Below are 7,500 nucleotides of genomic sequence, written 5' to 3' on the forward strand. Positions count from 1 at the left end.
TAATTTGAATAAACTTAAAAACCAATGATCTTTTGATAAATATTTTATTATGTTAATAGATTACAATGTCCTTATATGAAAAAAATGCACACTATTACTATAATATTTAAAATTAAATACTACAGTTATAATGATGAATTTTTCATAATGGATATTCAGGTTCATCGGGCTTAACCTCTAAGCAGTTTCACGTACTATTTAACTCTCTATTCAGAGTTCTTTTCAACTTTCCCTCACGGTACTTGTTTACTATCGGTCTCATGGTTATATTTAGTTTTAGATGGAGTTTACCACCCACTTAGTGCTGCACTATCAAGCAACACGACTCTTTGGAAATATCTTTCTAGTAATCATTAACGTTATACGGGCCTGGCACCCTCTATGGGTAAATGGCCTCATTTAAGAAGGACTTAAATCGTTAATTTCTCATACTAGATATTAAGATATTCCATACACTGCATCTCACATTTGCCATATAGACAAAGTGACTTAGTGCTGAACTATTTTCTTTTCGCTCGCCGCTACTAAGAAAATCCTTGTTAGTTTCTTTTCCTCCCCTCATTAATATGCTTAAATTCAGGGGGTAGTCCCATATGAGTTGAGGTTGTATAAAATATATTTTAGATTGATTTGTTTATTTTTATTTAATTTTTTTGCTATTTGCTATTTTAAAGAAATATATTTTTATATCTTGATTACTCAATATTATTCAATCTTTTCATCCCTTTTTAAAATTCATAATATAATAATTAATAAAATTAACAACATTATTCCTCCACATATCATATATTTTTTTTTATTATAAATTTTTCTCAATACAATAGAGTGAATTAATTCTAGAATAAAAATTTATTTTATGCTAGACATTCCTCTTATGTATTATTTAATATAATTTAAATAATGTTGAAAATTTTTTCTTTTATGGGAATACTAAGATTCTCATTTATCATAAATTTTCGTTCAAATATGAGGTATTCAAGAATATATTTTCTATATTTCTTTTTATGCTATTAATATTATGGATTGAAAAATACAATCCAATAATATGCCATATGCTTAAATTCTATTAATTGACTAAAAGAATAAGCAACTAATTTAGCATAGTCTTACAACCCTCAACCATATGTAGTCCAAGCAGCACTTTAAAATTAATTAAAGTACATAACAGCATGGACCGCAATATGCGTTCAAAATGTCGATGTTCATGTGTCCTGCAGTTCACACGATGACGCACAGTTTGCTACGTTCTTCATCGACCCATGAGCCGAGTGATCCACCGCTTAGAGTGATAATTTTTTTGTATTTTTTTAATTCAAAGTCAAAGAATTTTAATTTATTGAAAGTATTAATAATTAATCAATAATAAATTTTTAATACATAAGTTTAAAACATCTTTCAATAAATTGTAATTTTAAACCCAAACATTTGCAGCTGCGCATGTCTTAGGTCAACAAAAACAGTAATACCTTTTATATATTATTTTCTTCTCTATTTGTGCGTTTTCTTTTTTTAAATTTTTCAACATGTTTTTAATCACAAATAGAAAATACCATAAAAAAAAGGTATTACACACGTTAATGTGAACAAGTTAACTTATCATTTATAATATTTTATATAAATATCACAATTAAATATTATTTTCTATATAAATAATAAGTACAGCTATATGTTTAAAGGTTTTTTTATTGCGTTCAAATACAATGTATGCGAAGTTCACAATATAATATATATTGTCATAATGCATTACAAGGAGTTAAAAAAAAAAAAAAAACAGAAAAACATTCAAAACATTGTATAATTCAAAACATTTTGAATGAAAAGAACAAAAAGAAAACTTTTTTTTCTTTTTTATTCTTTTTTTTTATTTTGTTTTTATATAATTATTTTTTTTTTCTTTTCGGATAGGAACACAATAATGATCCTTCCGCAGGTTCACCTACGGAAACCTTGTTACGACTTTTACTTCCTCTAAATAATCAAGTTCGGTCAACTTTTGCGAAACAACCGTGAAACACAAGGCGTCACAGTGATCACGTCCGGAGACCTCACTAAATAATTCAATCGGTAGTAGCGACGGGCGGTGTGTACAAAGGGCAGGGACGTAATCAATGCGAGTTAATGACTCACACTTACTGGGAATTCCAAGTTCATGTGAACAGTTTCAGTTCACAATCCCAAGCATGAAAGTGGTTCAGCGGTTTACCCGGACCTCTCGGTCTAGGAAATACACGTTGATACTTTCATTGTAGCGCGCGTGCAGCCCAGGACATCTAAGGGCATCACAGACCTGTTATTGCTCAATCTCGTTACTGCTAGACGCAATTTGTCCATTTAAGAAGCTAGTGTCCTTATAATGGGACAAACCAACAGGTACGACTCCACTTATATAAACACATTCAAACACTTGTACATTCAAGATGAACGCATGAATGAAGGCTATATAAGCTTCAACACCATAATCCTGAAAGCATCTATTTAATATATTTGAGTCTCGTTCGTTATCGGAATTAACCAGACAAATCACTCCACGAACTAAGAACGGCCATGCACCACCACCCATAGATTCGAGAAAGAGCTATCAATCTGTCTTACACGCTTATGTTCGGACCTGGTAAGTTTTCCCGTGTTGAGTCAAATTAAGCCGCAGGCTCCACTCCTGGTGGTGCCCTTCCGTCAATTCCTTTAAGTTTCAGCTTTGCAACCATACTTCCCCCGGAGCCCAAAAGCTTTGGTTTCCCGGGAAGCGACTGAGAGAGCCATAGTAGTAGCTACACCCAATTGCTAGCTGGCATCGTTTATGGTTAGAACTAGGGCGGTATCTGATCGCCTTCGAACCTCTAACTTTCGTTCTTGATTAATGAAAACATCTTTGGCAAATGCTTTCGCTTAAGTTAGTCTTACGACGGTCCAAGAATTTCACCTCTCGCGTCGTAATACTAATGCCCCCAAACTGCTTCTATTAATCATTACCTCTTGATCTAAAAACCAATGAAAGTAGAACAGAGGTCTTATTTCATTATTCCATGCACAAAATATTCAGGCATTTGGAGCCTGCTTTAAGCACTCTAATTTGTTCAAAGTAATTGTACCGGCCCACAACAACACTCGATGAAGAGCACTGAAGCAGGTTTAAATAGGAGGAATATATAAAAAATACATTGTATTAATTATATATAAGAACTCCACCGGTAATACGCTTACATACATAAGGTAATGTACATACCACAATTATAGTTGTACTACCCGTATGAAGCACAAATTCAACTACGAACGTTTTAACCGCAACAACTTTAATATACGCTATTGGAGCTGGAATTACCGCGGCTGCTGGCACCAGACTTGCCCTCCAATAGGTCCTTGTTAAAGGATTTAAAGTGTACTCATTCCAATTACAGGGCCTCGGATATGAGTCCTGTATTGTTATTTTTCGTCACTACCTCCCCGAACTGGGAGTGGGTAATTTACGCGCCTGCTGCCTTCCTTAGATGTGGTAGCCGTTTCTCAGGCTCCCTCTCCGGAATCGAACCCTGATACCCCGTTACCCGTTGCAACCATGGTAGTCCTAGATACTACCATCAAAAGTTGATAGGGCAGACATTTGAAAGATCTGTCGTCGGTACGAGACCATACGATCTGCAAGTTATCTAGAGTTCAACCAATATAACGATCGAATAATCGCTTGGTTTTAGCCTAATAAAAGCACACGTTCCAAAAGATCCGTGTTTATTTTGCATGTATTAGCTCTAGAATTACCACAGTTATCCAAGTAACTGTTAACGATCTATGGAACCATAACTGATATAATGAGCCTTTTGCGGTTTCACTTTTAATTTGTTTGTACTTAGACATGCATGGCTTAATCTTTGAGACAAGCATATAACTACTGGCAGGATCAACCAGAATAATATATATTTCTTTTTTATATAATATTTTTTATATTATATAAAAGTTTAAAATGATATTTTCTTATTTGAAAATTATACACAAATACACAAAACATAAAAACATTTACAATATACACAACAATTTTTCTATGTTTCTTTCTTTATTATATTTTTTTTCATTATATTTCATTTCTATTGTGTGATTTTGTAATGGATTTTTTTAATTTTTGTTTTGGTATCGTGAAAAGAATTTTCGTTCTCTATACATATTATTATTTAATTATTATGTAAGAACGATATTTCTTCTTATATTGGCAAAATTTTCAAATAATATCATTCTATACATTTTACTTTATTTCAATGCATATAGTAATATATATACCTTTTTTTAAGAGTATATACATTTTTTTCTTGATTTGAAATTAATAATTTCAAATTCTATTATATTTATTTCAATAATAAATATATGATAAAAAGTATTTTCGGGTGCAACACATTAATATTTTATTTTATTTAAAAACCATCCTTTTACACATATATTTTATGAGTAAATATTAGAATAGCTCACAAATAAAACTAAAATATTGTTTAATATTTATTTCTACAATATGTTAGTATAGAATAATAGATTTTTTATGTTTTTGTATAAAACAAAATCTATTTCTATTTAAACTAACTGTAGGAAACCAGGAATAAAAAACGCTCATTATATACAATATGTTAGTACAGAATATAGAGTTTTGTATAAAACAAAATCTATTTCTATTTAAACTAACTGTATAAAAACCAGGAATAAAAAACGCTCATTATATACAATATGTTAGTACAGAATATAGAGTTTTGTATAAAACAAAATCTATTTCTATTTAAACTAACTGTATAAAAACCAGGAATAAAAAACGCTCATTATATACAATATGTTAGTACAGAATATAGAGTTTTGTATAAAACAAAATCTATTTCTATTTAAACTAACTGTATAAAAACCAGGAATAAAAAACGCTCATTATATACAATATGTTAGTACAGAATATAGAATTTTGTATAAAACAAAATCTATTTCTATTTAAACTAACTGTATAAAAACCAGGAATAAAAAACGCTCATTATATACAATATGTTAGTACAGAATATAGAGTTTTGTATAAAACAAAATCTATTTCTATTTAAACTAACTGTATAAAAACCAGGAATAAAAAGGCACACAAAATCAACTTTCATTTTCATATTTACTTAAAAATACATATAAAGTAAAAAATATTTCCATATAAATACTAAGTAAATAAAGTCATACAAGTATGAAAATTTTCATATAAGTACTAAATGTATAAAGTCTATGAAGTAATAAATTTTCATATAAGTAGTAAATATATAAAGTCTATGAAGTAATAAATTTTCATATAAGTATTAAATGTATAAAGTCTATGAAGTAAAATATAAAGTCTATGAAGTAATAAATTTTTATATAAGTATAAAAAATATAAAGTCTATGAAGTAATGAATTTTCATATAAGTATTAAATGTATAAAGTCTATGAAGTAATAAATTTTCATATAAGTATTAATTGTATAAAGTCTATGAAGTAATAAATTTTCATATAAGTATTAATTGTATAAAGTCTATGAAGTAATAAATTTTCATATAAGTATTAATTGTATAAAGTCTATGAAGTAATAAATTTTCATATAAGTATTAATTGTATAAAGTCTATGAAGTAATAAATTTTCATATAAGTATTAATTGTATAAAGTCTATGAAGTAATAAATTTTCATATAAGTATTAATTGTATAAAGTCTATGAAGTAATAAATTTTCATATAAGTATTAATTGTATAAAGTCTATGAAGTAATAAATTTTCATATAAGTATTAATTGTATAAAGTCTATGAAGTAATAAATTTTCATATAAGTATTAATTGTATAAAGTCTATGAAGTAATAAATTTTCATATAAGTATTAATTGTATAAAGTCTATGAAGTAATAAATTTTCATATAAGTATTAATTGTATAAAGTCTATGAAGTAATAAATTTTCATATAAGTAGTAAATATATAAAGTCTATGAAGTAATAAATTTTCATATGAGTATTAAATGTATAAAGTCTATGAAGTAAAATATAAAGTCTATGAAGTAATAAATTTTTATATAAGTATAAAAAATATAAAGTCTATGAAGTAATGAATTTTCATATAAGTATTAAATGTATAAAGTCTATGAAGTAATAAATTTTCATATAAGTATTAAATGTATAAAGTCTATGAAGTAATAAATTTTCATATAAGTATTAAATATGAAGTCATACAAGTTAAAAATTTAAAAAAAAAATCGATTGTAAAAATACTTTTGATGTTATTAGTTGTATTATGACCATGACGATATTTGAAAATGATATAAATTACCCACGTATATATGAGTTTTTAAATTTTAAATAGGTTAAAAGAATTTTTCCATATATTTTCGGGTTGGTAACGTCAACATGGGAGAGAACATTTATAACAAATTTGCACAAATCTGCTCAAATTGACATATACTGAAATAGTACTTATATGAAAATTTATTGCTTCATAGACTTTATACATTTAGTACTTATATGAAAATTTTTTACTGCTAGGAAATGTATTATACTTTTATATATTTGAATTCCTTATGTTAGTTTATTAGTAAGAAATTGTTTTTAAATACTTATAAGTATGAATATTACTATACTTATATGATTTATGTATTTAGTACTTGTATGAAAATTTTCATACTTGTATGACTTTATTTACTTAGTATTTATATGGAAATATTTTTTACTTTATATGTATTTTTAAGTAAATATGAAAATGAAAGTTGATTTTGTGTGCCTTTTTATTCCTGGTTTTTATACAGTTAGTTTAAATAGAAATAGATTTTGTTTTATACAAAACTCTATATTCTGTACTAACATATTGTATATAATGAGCGTTTTTTATTCCTGGTTTTTATACAGTTAGTTTAAATAGAAATAGATTTTGTTTTATACAAAATTCTATATTCTGTACTAACATATTGTATATAATGAGCGTTTTTTATTCCTGGTTTTTATACAGTTAGTTTAAATAGAAATAGATTTTGTTTTATACAAAACTCTATATTCTGTACTAACATATTGTATATAATGAGCGTTTTTTATTCCTGGTTTTTATACAGTTAGTTTAAATAGAAATAGATTTTGTTTTATACAAAACTCTATATTCTGTACTAACATATTGTATATAATAGCGTTTTTTATTCCTGGTTTTTATACAGTTAGTTTAAATAGAAATAGATTTTGTTTTATACAAAACTCTATATTCTGTACTAACATATTGTATATAATGAGCGTTTTTTATTCCTGGTTTCCTACAGTTAGTTTAAATAGAAATAGATTTTGTTTTATACAAAAACATAAAAAATCTATTATTCTATACTAACATATTGTAGAAATAAATATTAAACAATATTTTAGTTTTATTTGTGAGCTATTCTAATATTTACTCATAAAATATATGTGTAAAAGGATGGTTTTTAAATAAAATAAAATATTAATGTGTTGCACCCGAAAATACTTTTTATCATATATTTATTATTGAAATAAATATAATAGAATTTGAA

General features: G+C 26.7%; 3 non-coding genes across 3 annotated transcripts in view; all 3 read right to left on the reverse strand.

Annotated features, from left to right (window-relative positions):
* LOC138858686 (large subunit ribosomal RNA) overlaps window positions 1–607 on the reverse strand; it is a 3,977-nt gene extending 3,370 nt beyond the window's left edge. Inside the window, exon 1 of the ribosomal RNA XR_011397726.1 lies at window positions 1–607. This exon is cut by the window's left edge and continues 3,370 nt beyond it. This is a non-coding gene — a ribosomal RNA (large subunit ribosomal RNA).
* A 502-nt stretch (window positions 608–1,109) lies between these two features.
* LOC138858656 (5.8S ribosomal RNA) lies at window positions 1,110–1,288 on the reverse strand. The gene has a single exon (XR_011397697.1). It is a non-coding gene; the product is annotated as a 5.8S ribosomal RNA (ribosomal RNA).
* A 625-nt stretch (window positions 1,289–1,913) lies between these two features.
* LOC138858681 (small subunit ribosomal RNA) lies at window positions 1,914–3,903 on the reverse strand. The gene has a single exon (XR_011397721.1). It is a non-coding gene; the product is annotated as a small subunit ribosomal RNA (ribosomal RNA).
* Window positions 3,904–7,500: the final 3,597 nt, after the last annotated feature.

Source organism: Bactrocera oleae, unplaced genomic scaffold (assembly GCF_042242935.1).
Source record: "Bactrocera oleae isolate idBacOlea1 unplaced genomic scaffold, idBacOlea1 ctg00000011.1, whole genome shotgun sequence".
NCBI classification, from domain to species: Eukaryota; Metazoa; Arthropoda; class Insecta; order Diptera; family Tephritidae; genus Bactrocera; species Bactrocera oleae.